This window comes from Phyllobates terribilis, unplaced genomic scaffold, assembly GCF_046119375.1.
Source record: "Phyllobates terribilis strain yellow unplaced genomic scaffold, ASM4611937v1 Scaffold_3__8_contigs__length_932513732, whole genome shotgun sequence".
Classification (NCBI taxonomy): domain Eukaryota; kingdom Metazoa; phylum Chordata; class Amphibia; order Anura; family Dendrobatidae; genus Phyllobates; species Phyllobates terribilis.
Genome location: NW_027362763.1, coordinates 515,753,883 through 515,777,462, shown reverse-complemented (window position 1 = coordinate 515,777,462; position 23,580 = coordinate 515,753,883). Strand labels below are relative to the sequence as shown.

Genomic DNA, 23,580 nt, shown 5'->3' with positions numbered 1-23,580 from the left:
TAGAGGTTTGGTCAGACAAGCAGAGCAGCTCAGCCAGCTCCAAGGCCAAGAGAGGGGGAGAAGAGTGAACTCCAAGAACCCAAAATTAGACCAGAGGGTGAAGAGTTGGCACAAGGGTACCGGATCCCAAGCTGGTGGAGGGCACTAATCCTTAGCCAGAGACCGGAGGTCGTGGGCAGGATCTGCCACGACCACCCACTAAATCCACCCGGAAGGCAAACCAAGAATAGGGTCAGGGAACCCAGAGACAAGGGTTTTACCAACAAGAGGCCCGAGGGAGCCGGACTTAGGTGGATCCCTGGTGGGGAAGGCCAGAGAGAAGGACAAGTCAGAAAGGGAGCTCAGGAACACGCTCCAGAATCACCTGGGGGTTGGCCGAGTCCAGGACCTGGTGGACGCAGCACGGCTCGGGTGGTCACTCAAGGCCGGAGTGACCAACACAAAAGCAGTAAGTAAAAACCCTGAACTGCACAGCCCGACTCTGAGTTTCATTACCATCCTCACTGCACCTCCACAACCACCATCCTCTGCAACTGACCCCCTGAGGCTATACCCCTCCCGTTGGGGGTTATACTACCTGAGCTGCACACACACCACCAGCCTCAGCGGACCCTGCTGCAGCGGCGGCCGTAGTGACCGCAAATCAACGGGTGGCGTAGTCGACACTAAAGAACATCCAGTAACATCTGTAGGACTGCCACACACTGAGCTTGACACCCTGGGCACGGACCGAGTCACCGCCACTCGGAGACTACAACCCCCATCTGATCCGGCTCCGGGTATCCCCCAAACAACACTGGCCCAGGGGGCACGTCAACTTTGGCGTAGTCGGCAGGATAACGTGCCCGCAACAACCGGGTACTGCGTGCCTGAAGAAAAGTTCACCGTTACCTTAAAAAGAAGTCTCCCGCCGGTTCCGGAGGGTCCCCGCCAACGGACCCCATCACAGGTCGTTTCCCGCCGGTTGTCCGCCATTTGCAGCTTTTTCCCGCCATCCGTGGAGTTTCCCGCCACTGGGAGACGATTCCCGCCATTTCCAAAGATTTCCCGCCTTGGCAGAGCGGACGCCATTATGGGCGTGCCAGAGGGTGGCAAGAGGTCACCTCCCATCGTGGGCCAGGTCGAAGAATGGCGCCAAAAGCGGAAACCGAGCCCACCAACAGAGACTGTGATGCTGGAAGTGTCCATCAGCGTGAGAGAACTGCCCCTGGAACTGACAATCACTAAGTTGCCCCGGGACCACCCTCAATGTGGGCGGAGACAGAACAAGACAGCAAAGATGGGTGTCGCCTGGAGAAGTCTGGAGAGAGCGCACCCGGAGACAAGAAGTCTGGAGAGGAGTCCAGAGAGAGCCTACCCGGAGATGGAGGGAGAGTCAGGCAGCACCGACCCAGTGGTCAGGAGCCTGCTACAAGCCACAACCCCACTAGGCCTAGTGGAGGTCCTGGCACAGCTCCCCCGAGACCGGGAGTGTGCACAGACTGCACTGGAGGGCCTCGCACGGAGGATGGCCCGGGTGCAGCGAGAGACGTTGGCGGAGTGGAGCCGAGAGATGGCCCAGCGGACCGAAACCCGTCAGCGGAGCACGCCACCCGAGACGAGGAGACAGACCGCCTCTGAGGATGGTGCAGGAGGACTCAAGGCCGGAGACGGCGCCGAGAAGGGAGCTGAACGAATGGAGGCAGGTAAAGGGGACGTCTCTACCCCGAGCCGGGAAACCGCGTGCCTGCCCCAGCTCCCCGTCGCAGAGCCCGAAATTCCCCCTGCCGTGCAGGTCGCTGCATCGTTACCGCCGCAGACTAGGCCTCAACCGGAAACCGCGGCCGCGACCCCTGTGACGTCACGCGCTTCGACCCTGAGCGCGGCAAAGCAGGAAATACCATCGGCCTGGTCGCAAGGCCTAGTACACCCGGGCGCCGCCATTCCAACAGCGCCCCCTACCTCCGCGGAGCCACCAGCCTGGTCGCAGGGCCGAGTAACCACGGGCGCCGCCGTTCTTACGGTGCCCTTTTCCTTTAGCGTGCCCCAAGCCTGGTCGCAAGGCCTGGTCAACCCGGGCGCCGCTACCACCACAGCGCCCATAACACCCAAAGTACCGCACCTGGGTGAGGACCTGTTCGCCCAGCATGCGTGCCCGGATGGGCAGCCCTTCATATGGCCCCAGGAGTACTACCAACTGGAACTCCAAAGGGCGAGGCCCCTGTGTGAGCCCCTGATTCCGGCTCCGAAGCCCGTCAGGAGGACCCAGCCCCCGCTAGAGGAGGCACAATTTGAGTGGGACCCCACCGGAGGAGACCTCATGGGGTTCACTCAGGAGACTCGGGCGGCCGCAGCGGAGCGTGCAGAGTGCTGCCGCCAGCAGCTCGAGGTCTTCGAGAAGGAGCGGAGAGAGAGGCGGGTCCGGGAACAGCAAGCACAGATAAGGAGCGCGGAGCAGAAGAGCCGGACCAGGAGAGCTCCCCGTGCAGCTCATGGTCCCCGTACCACCGGGACTGTGATTAAATTCAACCTGCAGCATGGGTGGGGCTTCATAAGAGACCATCATACCCCCGGCGACGTCTTTGTCACCCGCAGAGACGTAGAAAGCCATCTGCCGGAGGGACACAGAGGTCATGACCTGTATGTAGGGGACGAGGTCACCTTCACCCGGCACAAGTGTGCCAAAGGACCCTACGCCCTCCATGTACATCGCCTGACGGAGGAGGAGCTGCGGTGTGAGGAGGAGCAGGAGGACCCGGACGGGTCTGAATCCAAAGAAGGAGCAGGAGGACGCCGTCGTTAAAGTACGGTAAAGAGACTGTAAATAGTTACCCATCGGGGTACAGTGAACTGTTGCTGCTTTAAATATGTCCCCGTTGGGACAAGAGTGAACTGTTAACCCGTGTGTCCCTATTCCCATTACCTGGCCGAGGACTGAGAGCGGCCATATTCCCCCTGTATATAGTTGCGCTTTCTAAGGCGCCCTCTACAGGTTTTATAGGAAAACCGTGTTTCTAAAGGAGACTGTCGCACTTTTCCCGGTCACAAGTTGCACCGTGGCCGGAGGAGACAAGGATGTTATTTATGAAAAGTTTTATATGAAAAGTTTTATTGCTGATAATATATGTGATGTTTTATATGTTTATGTTTATGAAAAAAAAAAATTGTATGTTTTGGATGTTTTTTATATCTTACAGCCCGAGGACGTGCTGTGATTTACCAGGGGGGAATGTAGCACCCTGAGGATTCGGCTGCTACAGGGGTATTACACCTCAAGCCAGAGGTGTGGTATTCCACTCCCGGGTAAGGATGGAGTGTGGAACTGAGCTCAGTAGGCTGCATGCACTACATACATCCCATTTCCGGGGGACAGACCAATGGTACTCCCACTAGAGAAATGTGCAGGTACGACAGCGTCTGTCCCTGGCTGGAGTGGGAGGGGGGTGGAACATCCCAGTAGTGTAGGGGCAGATAGGGGGAGCAGTCTGGGTAATGCTAGGAGCTCATTGGGTGCTGGTCACCTGAGCTCACACATAGAGGGAGTATATAAGGTGGGAACCATCTTAGAACAGGGTCTTTTGTAGAGGTTTGGTCAGACAAGCAGAGCAGCTCAGCCAGCTCCAAGGCCAAGAGAGGGGGAGAAGAGTGAACTCCAAGAACCCAAAATTAGACCAGAGGGTGAAGAGTTGGCACAAGGGTACCGGATCCCAAGCTGGTGGAGGGCACTAATCCTTAGCCAGAGACCGGAGGTCGTGGGCAGGATCTGCCACGACCACCCACTAAATCCACCCGGAAGGCAAACCAAGAATAGGGTCAGGGAACCCAGAGACAAGGGTTTTACCAACAAGAGGCCCGAGGGAGCCGGACTTAGGTGGATCCCTGGTGGGGAAGGCCAGAGAGAAGGACAAGTCAGAAAGGGAGCTCAGGAACACGCTCCAGAATCACCTGGGGGTTGGCCGAGTCCAGGACCTGGTGGACGCAGCACGGCTCGGGTGGTCACTCAAGGCCGGAGTGACCAACACAAAAGCAGTAAGTAAAAACCCTGAACTGCACAGCCCGACTCTGAGTTTCATTACCATCCTCACTGCACCTCCACAACCACCATCCTCTGCAACTGACCCCCTGAGGCTATACCCCTCCCGTTGGGGGTTATACTACCTGAGCTGCACACACACCACCAGCCTCAGCGGACCCTGCTGCAGCGGCGGCCGTAGTGACCGCAAATCAACGGGTGGCGTAGTCGACACTAAAGAACATCCAGTAACATCTGTAGGACTGCCACACACTGAGCTTGACACCCTGGGCACGGACCGGGTCACCGCCACTCGGAGACTACAACCCCCATCTGATCCGGCTCCGGGTATCCCCCAAACAACACTGGCCCAGGGGGCGCGTCACATACCTGAGAACCCGATGCAAACTCAAGTAGCGAGCACTTGCGCTCAAGAATAATGACAACTTATTCAATATGATGACCTAATGTAAACAAATTCTGTGCCGTACCTCTGGGTTCAAAATGTTCACTATACACCTTAATAAAATCCTTGAGGGGTATAGTTTGGACACTTGTGGGGGAGCTCCACTGTTAATGCACATCACGGGCTCTCCAAACGCGACATGGTGTCCGCTAACAAATTGAATGGAAAATCGGCTCAAATTGTTAGCGGACGCCATGTTGCGTTTGGAGAGCCCCTGTGTGCCCAAACATTGGAGCTCCCCCACAAGTGACCGCATTTTGGAAACTAGACCCCCCAAGGCACCTATCTAGATGCATAGTGAGTAGAGATGAGCGTTGTTCTACTCGAACTGTTCGCCAATCTCAAATTCGAGCTGTTTTGGGCGGTGTTCGAGCCGTTCGGCGAACACGAACAATTTGAGAAAAATTCGGCTGTTCGAGGTTATGTTCGATAACTGTTCGTGCACCAAAATCATAACTGGATTTTTTCTCAGTAATGATGAAAATTAATGTTAATACGCAGTTTGAGTGTACAGCGGGGTGGAGGGAGGGGCAGGGGATGGATCTCTGCAGGAACAATGAAGATCTCCATTTTTTTTTCTCTTTCCCGCATTTACAGTGGGGAGGTGCAATCTGTCAGCCTATCAGCAGCGCACACACGGAGCGAAGTGCTTTTTTTCACACAAGCAAGGGCATGTGTCATTGGCAGTGTATGTCACATGTCCTTGCCCTATAAGACCAAGCCATTTTCCCCGTCGCCACCATTTTCTCACTGCTGCAGCTGCGTGTTAGACGGCACCGCTGTTGCTGTGTGCGCTATACCTTGTTAATTTCAAGCCAATTTTCGCACAAATATACAGATAGCTTGGGAGTAGGGAATAGTTGTGATTGCAGTCCTTTTAAGAACTAGGTTACAGCATTTCCTACGACTTTTATCAGGCAGGTCTGTGCTCTTAAATAGATAGGTTGTGGGAGTAAAGACTAATTGTAATTGGAGTCCTTTTCAGGACTAGGTTACATCAGTTCCTATCAGTTTTTGCCAGGCAGGTCTGTGCCAGTGCTGTGCAAGTTTTTTTCACAGCATTTGGCTGAATCTAGCAAAGCTAATCCTTTTTGGCCTATTGCAGAGTGTGTTAGTCAGTGGAGTAGCCTATCTGTGTTGCAAGATATACCACCTGTGTATAGAATACCAATTTTTTTACTGCACCTAGTGAAGTTAAATCTTTTGGGCATAGCATCATTCTATTAGTCCATCTATACTGACCTCCATCAGGTTGCAAACTGAATCTAATTTTTTTCTGCATCTAGCTCTCAAAAAATATTTGGCCTTCTAGCAGTGTGTCGGACTTTCTCTATTAGTCCATCTATACTGACCTCCATCAGGTTGCAAATTCAAAATAATTTTTATCTGCATCTACAGTACCTCTGAAAAAATATTTGGGCTTCTAGCTGTGTGTGGGACTTGTTGTATTAGTCCATCTATACTGACCTCCATCAGGTTGCAAACTGAATATATTTTTTTCTGCATCTACCTCTGAAAAAATATTGGGCTTCTAGCTGTGTGTGGGACTTGTTGTATTAGTCCATCTATACTGACCTCCATCAGGTTGCAAACTGAATATATTTTTTTCTGCATCTACCTCTGAAAAAATATTGGGCTTCTAGCTGTGTGTGGGACTTGTTGTATTAGTCCATCTATACTGACCTCCATCAGGTTGCAAACTGAATATAATTTTTTTCTGCATCTAGCTCTGAAAAAATATTTGGCCTTCTAGTAGTGTGTCGGACTTTCTCTATTAGTCCATCTATACTGACCTCCATCAGGTTGCAAATTAAAAATAATTTTTATCTGCATCTACAGTACCTCTGAAAAAATATTTGGCCTTCTAGCAGTGTGTCGGACTTTCTCTATTAGTCCATCTATACTGACCTCCATCAGGTTGCAAATTAAAAATAATTTTTATCTGCATCTACAGTACCTCTGAAAAAATATTTGGGCTTCTAGCTGTGTGTGGGACTTGTTGTATTAGTCCATCTATACTGACCTCCATCAGGTTGCAAACTGAATATATTTTTTTCTGCATCTACCTCTGAAAAAATATTGGGCTTCTAGCTGTGTGTGGGTCTTGTTCTATTAATCCATCTATACAGACCTCCATCAGGTTGCAAACTGAATATAATTTTTTTCTGCATCTAGCTCTGAAAAAATATTTGGCCTTCTAGCAGTGTGTCGGACTTTCTCTATTAGTCCATCTATACTGACCTCCATCAGGTTGCAAATTCAAAATAATTTTTATCTGCATCTACAGTACCTCTGAAAAAATATTAGGGCTTCTAGCTGTGTGTGGGACTTGTTGTATTAGTCCATCTATACTGACCTCCATCAGGTTGCAAACTGAATATATTTTTTTCTGCATCTACCTCTGAAAAAATATTGGGCTTCTAGCTGTGTGTGGGACTTGTTGTATTAGTCCATCTATACTGACCTCCATCAGGTTGCAAACTGAATATATTTTTTTCTGCATCTACCTCTGAAAAAATATTGGGCTTCTAGCTGTGTGTGGGACTTGTTGTATTAGTCCATCTATACTGACCTCCATCAGGTTGCAAACTGAATATAATTTTTTTCTGCATCTAGCTCTGAAAAAATATTTGGCCTTCTAGTAGTGTGTCGGACTTTCTCTATTAGTCCATCTATACTGACCTCCATCAGGTTGCAAATTAAAAATAATTTTTATCTGCATCTACAGTACCTCTGAAAAAATATTTGGCCTTCTAGCAGTGTGTCGGTCTTTCTCTATTAGTCCATCTATACTGACCTCCATCAGGTTGCAAATTAAAAATAATTTTTATCTGCATCTACAGTACCTCTGAAAAAATATTTGGCCTTCTAGCAGTGTGTCGGACTTTCTCTATTAGTCCATCTATACTGACCTCCATCAGGTTGCAAATTCAAAATAATTTTTATCTGCATCTACAGTACCTCTGAAAAAATATTTGGCCTTCTAGTAGTGTGTCGGACTTTCTCTATTAGTCCATCTATACTGACCTCCATCAGGTTGCAAATTCAAAATAATTTTTATCTGCATCTACAGTACCTCTGAAAAAATATTTGGGCTTCTAGCTGTGTGTGGGACTTGTTGTATTAGTCCATCTATACTGACCTCCATCAGGTTGCAAACTGAATATATTTTTTTCTGCATCTACCTCTGAAAAAATATTGGGCTTCTAGCTGTGTGTGGGACTTGTTGTATTAGTCCATCTATACTGACCTCCATCAGGTTGCAAATTGAATATAATTTTTTTCTGCATCTAACCCAGCCAATAGTCTTGGCCTAATACCACAGTTTGGCCACTCAGCTCTGCTCGGTTACCATCCATTGTTTTTTTGTGCAAACAACTCCAAAGTTGTGAATTAGTTAACCACCAAAATGAGTGGAAAAAGGCCTGCTGCTGGTGGAAAGGGGAATAGGCGTGTTGGGAAGGGGAAAAAAGGTTGTGTCCGTGGGGTAGGTGTTAAAGCAACAGTAACATCTGCAGAAGAAAGACCATCTTCCAGCCAAACTAAAATGTCTACTTCTTTTAGCGGACAATGTGATAAGATCCCTTTCTTACGGCCACGCCAATCGCTACAAATTCCAGATGAGGCACAAAAACAGCAGGTGCTTCAACGGATATCAAGTGCTCCTTTAAGTGGGCTCTCCTCCACATCAACTTCAACATCACAAATACTCCAGTCCTCAAATGTGTCACCCTAATCGCACTTGCTTCCTCACAGCTCCCAAATCTCCAGCTGCCCGTCTGAGTATGAGGTAGAACAGATGGTTGAGTCTGCAGAGCTGTTTACTCATACTATAGCCTGGGAATCAGAGGTCGACTCCAGCGCTTCTGTGAATCCAGACGAGGAAATGATCTGCACTGATGCCCAGAATCTTTATGAGTCAGATCCAGGACCAGACGCAGAAGGTTCTGACCATAATGTAGACCCTCATTCCCAAACTGTAACTCCTGTTGGTGGAGACAATGAGGAAGACGATGATAAGACTCAAATACCTGATTGGAGCGACAACTTTAGTTTTTTGTCAGGGCAGGAACAGGTTGGCTCTGAGGACGACGGGTGTGATAACACACAGGGTGATGATGATGAGGTTGGAGATCCCACTTACTGTCAACCCACAGTCAGCCAAGAGATGAGGTCAGCAGAGGAGGTGGAGGAAGATGGTAGTGACGACGAGGTCAGGTTGCGCCTTCCTGGACAGAGACGTAGTACTGGAAGCACGTCAACAACTGCATCCTCAAACACAACTCTGCCTCTCACCACAAGTCGTGGTGGCTCTTCAGGTCGCATGGGTGCTAAGCCTTGCATAGCCTGGGCATTTTTTCAGATCGATAAAGATGACCCAACTCGTGTTATCTGTAACATTTGTCAGCAAAAGCTAAGTAGAGGCCAAAAAATACATAGTTTGAGTACTTCATGCATGAACCGGCACATGGACATGAAGCATAAGTTGCAGTGGGAAGCTCAGTGTGCTACAATGCGGCCTAGCCGGCCGGGCCAACCACCGTCTGCCATATCTTGTGCATCCGCGGCCTCTTCATCCTCTGTGACTGGGGGGACAGCAGTCACACCTGTTTTGGGGCGCAGACCTGCCACCTCTTTACCCGCAACAGCCAGCGTGATTGGCAGGTCATCATTTTCTTTGGAGGTGGTAACACCAGCTGGTGTTGAGCGCTGTCCGACATCGATAGCACCACCTTTGGATCAAGGCAACCTAACATGTCCGCCTGCATCTTCCTCACAGACTGGCAGTTTGCCGGGGACACCCTTATCAACCCCGTCTAAGCACAATAGCCAGCCCTCGGTCCCTCAGATGTGGACAAGTAAAAGACCATTTCCTCCTAGCCATGAGAAAGCTAAGAGGTTGAATTTCACCATCTGCAAGCTCTTGGCTACAGAAATGCTGCCTTTCCGCCTGGTGGACACAGAGGATTTTCGAGACCTTATGTCCGTCGCAGTGCCCCAGTACCAGATGCTAGGTCGGCACTACTTCTCAAAGAAAGGTGTGCCTGCGCTCCACCAGCATGTCGCACACAACATCACCGCTTCTTTGAAAAACTCTGTGTGTGACAGGGTGCATTTCACCACAGACACTTGGACGAGTAGGCATGGACAGGGGCGTTACATGTCGCTGACTGGGCACTGGGTAACTATGGTGACAGCAGGACAAGGGGCTGCTGTCCAAGTCTTGCTGTCCCCACGAGTTGTGCGTCAATCCTCTTTATGTCAAAGTTCCTCCACTGCTTCTGCCTCCTCAACCTCCTCTCGGTCTTCCACCTGCACCCAAAGCCTGTCTGGTCATGCCACAAGCTTTCTAACTGTGCAGAAGGGATCCTGCACACCTCCTTACTATGCTGACAGTAGGGCTCAACGTCATCAGGCGGTTTTTACTTTGAAATGTCTGGGAAATGTGAGTCACACAGCTGAGGAGTTGTGGTCAGCTCTGGAGAACCAATTTCATGAGAAACCAGGGAAGGCCGTGTGCGACAATGCTGCAAACCTGGGTACGGCCCTTCGCCGGGGCAATGTCACACACGTGCCTTGTATGGCTCACGTGTTGAACCTGGTTGTCCAGCAATTTTTAGCCCACTATCCCAGACTAGATGGCCTTCTGCAGAGGGCACGGTCGCTGTGTGCTCACTTCCGCCGTTCGCATCCCGCAGCTCAGCGACTTACATCTCTACAGAAGTCGTTGGGCCTGCCACTTCACCGGCTAAAATGCGATGTGCCTACCCGGTGGAATTCAACTCTGCACATGTTGCAGCGACTGTGGCAGCACCGACAAGCCCTGGTGCAATACGTTCTGACGTATAGCCTGGGCCAACGAGATTCAGAGGTGGGGCAAATCATGCTGGAGGAGTGGTCTCAGATCAGGGACCTATGCACCCTTCTGCACAGTTTTGAAATGGGACGAAGATGTTTAGTGCTGACGATGCCATTATCAGCATGACTATTCCGGTGATTTACATGCTGGAGCACATGTTAAACAGAATTCGGAGTCAGGTGGTGGCACAAGAGGAGGTGGAGGAAGTAGAGGAGGAGGAGTTGAATGCGGAAGGGCTAACATCTGCAAGGTCCAGACGGTCGGCAGCACCAAGGCGGCAGGCATGTGAGGGTGGGAGAGATGGTTTTACCAGGGCGCATGGTAGCAGCCAAACTAGTGAGGAAGGTGCAGGAGCCCAGGAAGAAGTGGAGGACGAACTGATGGAAGACTCATCAGATGAGGGAGACCTTGATCACATTTCTGTTGTGCGAGGTTGGGGGGAGAGGACAGAGGAAGGAAGCATGATTGTTACCTCGCCACCAACACATCAGGGACTTGGTGCTCCTGGATGCGCAACACACATGAGTGCCTTCTTGCTGCACTACCTGCAACATGACCCTCGAATTGTGAGAATTAGAAATAATCCTGACTACTGGGTTGCCACACTGTTAGATCCCCGGTACAAAAGTAAATTTGCAGAAATTATTCCTGCCATAGAAAGGGATGCACGCATGCAGGAGTATCAGCAGAGACTGTTGCAGAATCTTACATGTGCTTTTCCACAAAATACCAGTGGTGCACGTAGTGAATCTCACAGTTCCAACTTGCCAACCGTGGGACCGTCAAGTGTTCAGCACTCAAACCGTAACAGAACCACAGTATCTGCTGGTAACATCAATTTTGCGGAATCATTTCACCACTTTTTTAGCCCATCCTTTGCAAGGCCACAGGAGACAAAAAGTCTGACACATAGTCAACGCCTAGAGATGATGGTACAGGAGTATCTCCAAGTAAACATTGAAGCCACGACTGTGTCACTGGACCCTTGCTCTTTTTGGGCTTCCAATCTGGATAAATGGCCGGAGCTAGCCACTTACGCCTTGGAGATCTTGTCATGCCCCGCAGCCAGCGTTCTGTCTGAACGTGTGTTCAGCGCTGCTGGTGGTGTGCTGACAGATAAGCGCACGCGGCTCTCCACTGATAATGTAGACAGACTCACGTTCATAAAGATGAACAAATCATGGATCCGAAATGACTTTTCTACCACTGTGTCATCATGGGGAGAGTAAAAGCTTGATGATTGGTTAAAATCACCCTACCAACCGTTTTAAGCTTTCAAATTAATAATCATGTTTATCTGTATCTTGACTGGAAAATAATTTGGGCTTTGTAGCAGTGTGCAGCACTGATCCTATTAGGCCATCTATAATAAGCTCCACCAGATTTAAAATTAAAAATAATTTTTAGCTGCATCTAGCCCGGAAAATAATTTTGGGGCTCCGAGATGCGCAAGACACATAAGTGCCTTCTTGCTGCACTACCTGCAGCATGACCCTCATATTGTCAGAATTCGAAGTAATCATGACTACTGGGTTGCCACACTCTTAGATCCCCCAAACTTTTCGATCAACCTTTTCATTTTAATAAAGACCAAAAAAATGGTCATTTTTGAAATTATAAGCATTAGCAGGTTGTTAGAAACTGAAATCAAACAGTTTTCAACTCAAAACTTTATTGTAGGTGATGTTACATTTTCACATAGGACCCCTTGTTCGAAAGGAGCTTCTGAACTCTCTCGTCCATTGAATTTGTCAGGTTTTGGATGGTTTCTGCTTCAATTGTTTTGCATGAGGACAGAATACCCTCCCAGAGCTGTTGCTTAGATGTGAACTGCCTCCCGCCATCATAGACACTCCTTTTAATGATGCTCCAAAGGTTCTGAATGGGGTAGAGGTCAGGGGAGCATGGGGGTCACACCATAAGTTTGTCCCCTTTTATGCTCATATCAGCCAGAGATGCAGATGTTTTATGTGCAGCATGAGATGGTGCATTATCATGCAGAAAAATGATCTTGCTGTGAAATACACGGTTCTTCTTCTTGAACCATGGCAGGAAGTGCTGTTTGAGAAAATCCACATACATTATGGAGTTCATCTTTAGCGCCTTCAGGGATCCTAAAGGGGCCGACAATCTCTCTCCCCATGATTCCAGCCCAAAACATTACTCCACCTCCTCCTTGTTGGCGCTGTAGCCGTGTTTGCGTGGGGTGTCCATCAACCAGCCATCCTCCACTCCATCCATCTTGACCATCGAGCGCTGCACGGCACTCATCCGTGAACAAAACAGTTTTGAAATCAGTCTTCATGTAATGTTTGGCCCACTGGAGCCGTTTCTGCTTGTGTGAAGTGGATAGAGGAGGTCGACAGGATGGCGTATGCACAGCTGCAAACCTCTGAAGGACCCTGCATCTTGTTGTTCGGGGGACGTTGGAGGCACCAGCAGCTTCAAAAACTTGTCTGCTGCTATGACAAGGCTTTCTTGCTGCTGCTCTTTTAACCTGACGTAATTGCCTGTAGGAAAGAGTCCTCAATTTGCCCTTATCAGCACGCACACGTGTGTACTGTGAATCAGCTACATACTTCTTGATTGCCAAGACACTTCATCCTGATCATCACACAATGTTGATTGTAGTCATGCCTTGACCTAAACACTCCACAATTTGTTGCTTCTCAGCAGCCGACACATCCTTTTTCTTTCCCATTTTGGCAGAAAATGTAGGCTGCTTAATAATGTGAGAGAGCCTTCTTAAGTAGTCTTGCCTTTCATTGGACACACCTGCCAAACTAATTAGCACAGGTGTCTGCAATTGCTTACAGTGATATAAAGAGCCCTGACACACATCACCATCAATGAGTTTAACTGACAAACAAACAAATTCTTCCCTTATCACTCCTAAACACTTTTTGCATAATAATTTGGAACGCAGTGTACATGTGCTTTTCCACAAAACACCAGTGGTTCACGTAGTGAATCTTACAGTTCTAACTTGCCAACCGTGGTCTGTATGGAATTGTTCAATAAAGGGCCCAAAATTAAGATAACATAGATGGGAGAGGTCTCTATGAATAGGAATTCCTAAGTATTTGATACCCTGTGAGGGCCAGGCAAAGGGAAAGTTGGACTGGATGGAATCCTATATGGATTTGGGGAGGGAGACATCGAGGGCCTCAGACTTCGCTGCATTGATTTTAAAATTTTACCATGTAACAAAGTGATCTATTTCAGCCATAACAGCAGGGATGGATATATGTGATTGAGTGATATATACTAGGACATCATCAGCAAACAGAGAGCACTTGTACTCGGTGCCTCCCACCTCAATCCACCTAATATTGGGGTTATGGCGAATTGATGAGAGCAGGTGCTCCGTCACTAGGATGTATAAGAGAGGGACAGAGGACATCCCTGCCTTGTCCCATTGGTGATTGTGAAAGGTGATGAAAATGTTCTGACGCACCCCCTGGGCCTTGGGACACCCGGAGCCGGACCCTTTTTGGTGGATGCTGGTGGTTGTAGTCTTCGTGGCGGCGACCCGGTTCCGTGGCTCAGGGCGGTCAAACCAGTGGCGGAACTATTTATGTGGTTTTGATGTTTAAATGTCCGACTACGCCACCCGTGGATTGCGGTCAGAGTGAACCGCCGCTACAGGGCAGACCGCTGAGGCTGGTGTTGTGGGTGCAGCAGAGCGTAGCATAACTCCCCAAGGGAGGAGTATAGCCTCAGGGCAGTGTATGCGGAGGATGGGGGTGATGGTGCAGGGCAGCAGCAGTAACGACACGGAGTCAGTGATGCAGTCCAGGGCCTTTACTCACAGTTCTTATTATCCAGACCACGTCTGCAGGTAACGGCTGCCCACGTCGTACTGTGCTCACCAGGTGAGGGGCTCAGACAACTCCCAGATAACTTTGGAGCACTTCACAGGACCCCCTTTGTGTGTCCTTTGTCTGGCCTTTCTTACCAACACTTCTGTCCGGCTGCCTCAGGCCTCCTCTTGGTAAACTTGGCGCCAGTTTCCCTGACCCTATGTGGTGCCTTCTTAGCGGGTGTAGCGAGGGGCTGCGCCACATAAAATGTCAGAGCCTCCGGTTTCTAGCTGAGGGTCGTTTCCTGCCTCCACTAATTCGGGGACCGGTCTCCCCCTTTGGCCTGACCCCTCCATGCAGGTGGATTCGGGCGTGCGGTGGCAACTCGCCCGTCCGCACCCCTGGGATCCCTTCATTCCTCATTCCTGGAGCCTTCTCCGCTCCTCTTCCTTCCTTCTCCCTCTTCCAGGCCTGGGCCTCTGTTACTAGGCCCGCCTCCGGAGCAGAGCTCATGCAGAGCCCCTGCTCCCTGCCACTTCTGCTCAGACTTCTCTGCACTGAACTAAGATGGTGCCCACCTTTTATACTCCCTTCTCAATGCACCCAGGAACTGCTTCCTCCCTGCTCCTGCACTACAGGGTTCCCCTTCCTCAGTGTTCCCTCCCCCCACTCCAGCCAGGGACAGGGACTGTCGTGCCCATCTCAGGGGCATATTGGTCATCCTGCCCCACGGCAATGTGGTGTAATGCATGCAGGTGTCGGGTCCTGATCCACACTCCATCCTTACCTGAGAGTGAGATATCACACCTCTGGGTGAGGTGCAATACCTCTGTAGCAACCGAGTCCTCAGGGTGCTACAGTTCCATTTATCTTCAGCCTAGGTGACGTATTGCGATACAGGGCCGTGATTTTGGCTATAAAAGGGTCCCCTAGACCCCTACCCCAAGCTTTTTAAGAGAATCATATATGGCGTGCCAGGAGACTCTATGGAATGCTTTCTCAGCATCCAACGAGAGTATCTAATTACAAATTTTTAACTGCATCTAGCCCAGGAAATACTTTGTGCCTAGTAGCAGTGCCTGCTAGTCAGCGGATTATCCCGGCTGTTAAGCAAGCTACACCACCTGTAGTTTAGACACTTAATTTTTTCAAAGGAAATGCTTCGGGACCATGGGATACTTAGTGAAGAGCATCAGGAGGCACCCCAAGGCATAGGGGCTGGGACTGACAGTAGGATGCCTTGCGGTGGACAGCCGAGCTCGATCCTTATAAAAGCTTTTTAACTGCAGCAGCTTTAGTGGACGCTACTGGAGCTGGAATTACCGCGGCTGCTGGCATGAGACTTGCCCTCCAATAGATCCTTGTAAATGGATTTAAAGTGTATTCATTCAAATTAGAGAGACAATTTAAATTAAAAAGCTTAGAGCTGCCTCCACCACAGGGGGGCTCGCTCGACCCACCAGCGGACAGGCACCAGTATTGGGAGAGGGGGGCTGGCCGTCAGGGTTCACCGCGGCTCTGGCACAAACCCGGCGACACGGAGGTGGCACGGGCAGGAGCGGACTGGCCGTGTCGGCTTCTCACTTTTTGGATTTTAGAAGGGTATGACATGCCTATATCTGTGTCTCCCCCTCCTTTTACTCCTCCACCTCTTTTATTTTCGCATGACTATATGTACTTGTCACTTTTCCATGTGTTAGTTATGTCTTCTGAGCAGTTTGTCAGCTTTTGGACACCTTTGAAGGTGTTTTCTATGTGTTTCTATGTGTTTTTGTTTGCCTGCCATTGGTTTTAACGGTGTTCGAAGGTGTTCGACGAACAGTTCGACGAACAGTTCGGCGAACACACGGGTGTTCGACGAACCGAACCGAACTCGAACACTATGGGGGTGGCTCAACACTAATAGTGAGCACTTGGAATCCCCAGGTGCTTCACAAATTGATTCGTAAAAATGAAAAAGTGAAAAAAAAAACACTTTTTCATTTTTATGAATCAATTTGTGAAGCACCTGGGGTTCCAAGTGCTCACTATGAATCTAGATAGGTGCCTTGGGGGGTCTAGTTTCCAAAATGGGGTCACTTGTGGGGGAGCTCCAATGTTTGGGCACACAGGGACTCTCCAAATGCACCATGATATCCGCTAACAAATTGTCGGCTCAAATTGTTAGCGGATATCATGTTGCATTTGGAGAGTCCCTGTGTGCCCAAACATTGGAGCTCCCCCACAAGTGACCCCATTTTGGAAACTAGACCCCCCAAGGCACCTATCTAGATGAATAGTGAGCACTTGGAACCCCAGGTGCTTCACAAATTGATTCGTAACAATGAAAAAGTGTTTTTTTTTTCACTTTTTCATTTTTACGAATCAATTTGTGAAGCACCTGGGGGTTCCAAGTGCTCACTATGCATCTAGAAAGGTGCCTTGGGGGGTCTAGTTTCCAAAATGGGGTCACTTGTGGGGGAGCTCCAAAGTTTGGGCACAGAGGGGCTCTCCAAACGCAATGTGGTGTCCGCTAACAATTTGAGCCGATTTTCCATTCAATTTGTTAGCGGATACCATGTTGCATTTAGAGAGTCCCTGTGTGCCCAAACATTGGAGCTCCCTCACAAGTGACCCCATTTTGGAAACTAGACCCCCCAAGGCACCTATCTAGATGCATAGTGAGCAGTTGGAACCCCCAGGTGCTTCACAAATTGATTCGTAACAATGAAAAAGTGTTTTTTTTTTCACTTTTTCATTTTTACGAATCAATTTGTGAAGCACCTGGGGGTTGCAACTGCTCACTATGCATCTAGATAGGTGCCTTTCGGGGTCTAGTTTCCAAAATGGGGTCACTTGTGGGGGAGCTCCAATGTTTGGGCACACAGGGGCTCTCTAAACGCAACATGGTGTCCGCTAATTATTCAAGCAAATTTTACAATCAAAAAGTCAAATGGCGCTCCTTCTCTTCCGAGCCCTACAGTGCGCCCAAACAGTGTTTTTTCCCCAAATATTGGGTATCTGCTTGCCCAGGGGAAATTGCACAACAAATTTTGCGGTCCATTTTTTCTTGTTACCCCTGTGAAAATAAAAAAAATTGGGTCTAAAGTAACATTTTTGTGAAAAAAGTTAAATGTTCATTTTTTTCTTCCACATTCAAAAAATTCCTATGAAGCACCTGAAGGGTTAATACAGTTCTTGAATGTGGTTTTGAGCACCTTGAGGGGTGCAGTTTTTATAATGGTGTCACTTTTGGGTATTTTCTGTCATAAAGACCTCTCAAAGTGACTTCAAATGTGATGTGGTCCCTGAAAAAATGGTTTTGTAAATTTTGTTGGAAAAATGAGAAATCGCTGGTCAACTTTTAACCCTTATAGCTCCCTAACAAAAAAAAATTTTGGTTCCAAAATTGTGCTGATGTAAAGTAGACATGTGGGAAATGTTATTTATTAACTCTTTTGTGTGACATATCGCTCTGATTTCAGGGCTTAAAAATTCAAATTTTGAAAATTGCAAAATTTTCAAAATTTTCACCAAATTTCCGTTTTTTTCACAAATAAACGCAAGTGATATCGAAGAAATTTTTCCACAATCATGAAGTACAATATGTCACGAAAAAACATTCTCAGAATCAGGGGGATCCGTTGAAGCGTTCCAGAGTAATTACCTCATAAAGTGACAGTGGTCAGAATTGTAAAAATTGGCCCGGTCATTAACGTGCAAACCACCCGCGGGGCTTAAGGGGTTAAAGAGTAAAATCTGAGCTCTGATAAGTTCATAGACAGCAAAGCATAAAAATGCTTAAATCAGCTTTACAATATTTTAAAAACAGCAGGAGAGGATTACTTCTTTGCAGGAGAGGCTTATGCATCTTTAGGTACATACTCATGATGTCTTTTTTAGGTGGATTCAGCTCCCAAAACCTCCTGAAAAAGTGGTCAAAATAAAATATAGTCTAAAAGACCTAGGGTTTTAACAGCTTTCAAAGTTAGTTTGATTATAGATATGAAAATTTGCATCATGCCCTTTCTATTGTGGAAATGCCTTAGATATTAACATCATCTTTTATAGTTGTGTAAGCAATCCATAGCTAAACTGCACCAGAATTCACAAAAAATGTATCATTTTAAGGGCAGGTGCAGACAAACTCTCTCATCAAGAGAATCGTATCGATTACGCAAATTTCACTTTGATCAAAGTTTGAGCACAGTATCAGCATAGTGTGACACATCTTCTCCATTCTGTCAGTGTGTGGAAATAGGACTGCACTCAGATGTCATCAGAGTGCAGTCTGATGGTTTTCACTGACTCACTGATTTGCATGGCTGAGTGAGGTCCAAATATATCAGATCAAGCTCGGGCATGCAGCGATTTTTTGAAGGAAAAAACAGACATGTGCAAAACCCCGTAGACTGGTCTGAATGTGATCTGATGTTTTGTGGGATCGCACTCGGACAGAAAATACAGTTGTATGCACTTGCCCCAAAGCCGATTTTGGTGCAGGTATACTTTAACAGCAATATTGTTTGATATTTGTGAGCGCCGCCTCAGACAACTTGCTGCATTTGGAGCCCTACTGTCGTTTCTACTGGAGGACACAAAGATCAATAAACCTGTCCTTTTTTCAAAGGCAAGAACCCTCCAGTATTTTCTGTAGAATTTCTCCAATACTGTTTATTTTAGTATGCAGAAAATCCTGCAGTTTCGCATTTTTCTTTTTTTTTCTGGGAGAAGAAAAAACTTTTAAAAAATACAATAGACAGGTATATCAAATAGAAGATTTAAAGCTATGCTAATATAATAGAGAAAAACAATACAATATATTACCAGGTTTAAGATAAATGGATATAACTAGACATTTTGATTTCTATAAACTCATAAATATGTAAAAAAAAAAAAAAAGAATAATACAGTAAAAATATGAAGACCTGGCAAGTTGTACATCAAGAACTGCTGAAGCTCCTGCTTTAAGAAAGTAACTTTATGAGTTATTACCAGCCTTCATGTTCCGGTAACAACCATGTAGAAAAATGACTTGCAAACATCACAAACTATGAGCCGCAGCCTATACATCATTAGTAATTTAAAGGAAGTGCTTCTCTGGGATATTACTGTCATACAGATATGATATTTTGTAAATTGAAAACAAAATTCTGCATAATGTTTGAGAGTACAGAGGAATATTAAAAGGCAGATCTTATACATAATTAAAATGAGCTCTTGGAATAAACTACCATAATTGTTTAATTTGTTTACCCCTTGAAAACACCAAGTCTTTCCCACCATGCAGAAGACGCATCTTATTTTTTAAATATCAAGGTGTCTTTTTATTATTGCAATTCCGCTTTATAATAGCGTTGATGTCGTATATAATTTTTATCGATTTAGCATAAAACATATGCCATGTGCTCACTTGTACTGGCAAAATAGAAATCCTGTGTAGCAATAGCAGATGAAGAACAAAATCGAGCTCAGCAGTTGGGATTTGGTAAGCTATTTACATCTCTATGAGGGCATAATTTTGTAATGTCATAACAAATCCTACAGAGACCATTGTAATTCTAACTATGGGTGGAATCAGCTAATTGATATGTGTTAACAAGCTGCACTGTGCTGAATGATGCTACAATCTGAAGCATTTCTCAGGAGGAAAATTCATATGATCAAATACCACCTCCCTATCTGGAAACCAAAATATAGCTAGTTGACTAGCTACGTTACCATCATGAGTATTTTGTGAGCATTTGATGTTGTAGATTTTCTGTAGCATTTCTGAACCTATAGGCTATTGCCCACAATGAGTTTTTGGTGAGTTTTTGACACTGCGTATTTTTGCTGTGTCAAAATTTGAGTTTCTTACTGCTCCAGGAATGCCCACTGTGCTTTTTTTAGGTAGTATAAAATGTCAATTTCTCTTGTGGGTATGCTGAGTTTTTTGTGCAGATTTTTCCCATAGACTTGCATTAGATGCGGAAGATCTGCAGGTAAAAAATGCACATGCTTTTTTAGTGTTTTCATGGAGGAAACTCAAGAAAAATGCATGTAATCTGCACATGATTATATCAATAAAATTTTGTCAAAGCCAAAAGCCAAGAAGTATCAAAAGCAAAGTAGCTTTGTTGAGGACATGACACACCAACAAAAGACAAAAAATTCTGTGTCAAAAACCAAATTTACTTAATAGGTGCAGAAATGCTGCAGAACACCTGCATCATCAAAAATCCACGAGAAAGTCATCACGGAAACGAAGCCATAAGGTAATTTAAGATATTTGCTTTTTATTGCATTTTTTTACAGTTGGTTTTATCACATTTTTGACGCAGAAGTTTTAGTTTATTTTTGGCCAGTCATACAGTTGTGCTCAAAAGTTTACATACCCCAGCAGAATTTTTGCTTTCCTGGCCTTGTTTCAGAGACTATAAATGACAACAAAAAAACTTTTTCTCCACTCATGGTTAGTGCTTGAATGAAGCCATTTATTGTCAAACTACTGTTTTCTTTTTATTAAATCTTAATGACAACCAAAAACATCCAAATTACCCTGATCAAAAGTTCACATACCCTGGTGATTTTGGCCTGATAACATGCTCAGAATTTGACACAAATAGGTTTGAATGGCTACTAAAGGTAACTCACCTTTCACCTGTTTGCTTGTAATCAGTGTGTGTGCATAAAAGCTGAGTGAGTTTATGGGATCCAGACACATTCTTCCATCTTTCATCCAGCCACTGACGTTTCTGGATTGTGAGTCATGGGGAAAGCAAAAGAATTGTCGACGGATCTACAGGAAAAGGTAGTTGAACTGTATAACACGGGAAAGGGATAAAAAAAGATTTCCAAGGAATTGATAATGCCAGTCAGAAGCATTCAAACTGTGATTAACAAATGGAAATTCAGGGGCTTTGTAAAAACCAAACCACAGTCAGGTAGACCAACAAAAATTTCGGCCACAAATGGCAGGAAAATTGTTCGGGATGCAAAGAAAAACCCACAAATAACATCAGCTGAACTTCAGGACTCTCTGGAAATTAGCGGTGTGGCTCTTTCAAGATGCACAATAAGGAGGCACTTGAAGAAAAATGGGCTGCATGGTCGAGTCGCCAGAAGAAAGCCATTACTGCGCAAATGCCACAAAGTATCTCGCCTATAATATGCCAAACCGCACAGAGACAAGCCTCAAAACTTCTGGAACAATGTAATTTGGAGCGATGAGACCAAAATTTAATTTTTTGGCCACAACATAAATGTTAAATTTGGAGAGAGGTCAACAAGGCCTATGATGAAAGGAACACCATTCCTACAGTAAAGCACGGAGGTGGATCACTGATGTTTTGGGGATGTGTGAGCTACAAAGTCACAGAAAACTTAGTAAAAGTTGAAGGAAAGATAAATGCAGCACGTTATCATTAAATACTGGAGGAAAATTTGCACTCATCAGCCTGGAAGCTGCGCATGGCATGTACTTGGACATTCCAACATGACAGAGATCCAAAACACAAGGCCAAGTCGACCTCTCATTGGCTTCAGCAGAACAAAGTGAAGGTTCTGGAGAGGCCATCTTAGTCTCCTGACCTCATTATCATTGAGCCACTGTGGGGAGATCTCAAGCATGCAGTTCATGCTAGACAGCCCTGGAGTTTACAGGAACAAGAGGCTTTTTGCCAAAAAGAATGCCCAGCTTTACCATCTGAGAAAATAAAGAATCTCATCCACAACTACCACAAAAGACTTCAAGCTGTCATTGATGTCACAGGGGGCAATACACGGTATTATGAACTGGGGTATGTGAACTTTTGATCAGGGTTATTTAGATGTTTTTGGTTGTCATTAAGGTTTAAAAAGAGAAAACACAATAGTTTGACAATAAATGGCTTCACCCAACCAATAACCATGAGTGGAGAAAAAGTTCTTTTATTATCATTCATATTCTCCCAAACAAGGTCAAGAAAGCAAAAATTCTGCCGGGGTATGTAAACGTTTGAGCACAACTGTATATTACATAAAGTTGCTGTGACGATAGTCAATACTCATGGTCAAGCCATAAGGAAGGGTAGTCAAGAGGTCTTGGGTCAAATGCCAAGAGAGCTCATCATAAACTAAGGGGAAAGACAAATGCGTAGTCAGGTCATGGTCCAAGGTCAGAAGTCCAGAAAGATAGCGGATCAAGACAAAGAGGCTATGCAAACCGATGGTGAGAGGCAAGATCCAAGGTTCCGAGATAAAGCAGCAATAGATCAGAAACAGAGCACAGAAACACAAGGCCCACACCTGAACCCCCAAGCAATTACCCAAGACAGGAGACACCTATAGGAAACCCAGCATGCCAGGGCCCTGATTGGACTGACTGGACTGTTACTGACAACACTGACACAAGCATGCCTCAGCCTCAGATTGGACAGCTGAGCTGTCAATCACCATTCCAGACAGCTCACCACACCCCTGCCAGCATTGGACAGCTGAACTGTCACTCATGACAGTTGCTTTGTTACTTCCTGGTATATTTAATTTTTACAAGACTTTATTCTTATAGTCATGTGCAGATTACATGCATTTTTGGAGCGTTTGCACATCGGAACCGCACTAATAGTGCATATGCATTTTTTTACCTGTGGATTTTCTGCATGGTGGGTAAGAAACTAGTATCATAATTTTTTTTCAGGGCAATTGGAGTTTATTGAGGACTGATGCTTCACTGTAAATTGACTCAATGCAAATCAAATTTCCTGGAAAAATTTGGTGAACCTAGCAAATTTTAAATGTTAAAAGATTAGCTTATCTAAACTACACAATTATCACACATACAGTAAATACTAATGATTGGTATAAGCAGAAAAAAAACTTCATTTTGGGTTTTTAAAGCAGATCATTCTATTAAAATAGTTTTCTGAGACCTCAATTTTCATCCAATAAATATCTGACTCCTGAAACATCTACAATCAGCTGAATGAAATGACCATATTCCATCTAAGGTACTGTATACGCACGTTATGGATTTGATACAGATTTTCCCCTGTATGTCCACAATGTTTCTGCAGTGCTTCCACATCATTTCAACTGTGTTCCTTAATCAAAATCTGTATACACTACTTGTAGATTTTGCTTCAAATTATATTGAGAATTTCACCCTATGCATTGCAAGAGTGAATATCTAAATGAATTCAGCACAAAGTATTGACATACTTGGATTCTAAAATCCAGACAGCAAGTCAATTTATGTGCAGAAAAAAATCTGCAATATGTAAATTATATTAATTTTCCACACGCAAATTCAAATGAAAAATCTGCATCAAATCTGCAGTGTGCATCCATAGTTACTGCTTAATGAGACACATCACCATACTTGGATGGTACTTAGTTCTGTGATCTGCCTTAAATGGTACAAGCACAAACAAATGTGCAATGCTTTTTGAATTGCCATGGCATGCACCCAACATTAAGCTAATCTAAAAGGGTCGTGTAAGTTACCCATTTTATAATTTGT

The 23,580-nt window shown here is 46.0% G+C and overlaps 1 protein-coding gene across 6 annotated transcripts in view; it reads right to left on the bottom strand.

Moving 5' to 3' along the window:
- LAMA2 (laminin subunit alpha 2) overlaps window positions 1-23,580 on the bottom strand; it is a 1,447,346-nt gene that overhangs the window by 611,192 nt on the left and 812,574 nt on the right. The gene's annotated exons all lie outside the window — the stretch shown is intronic.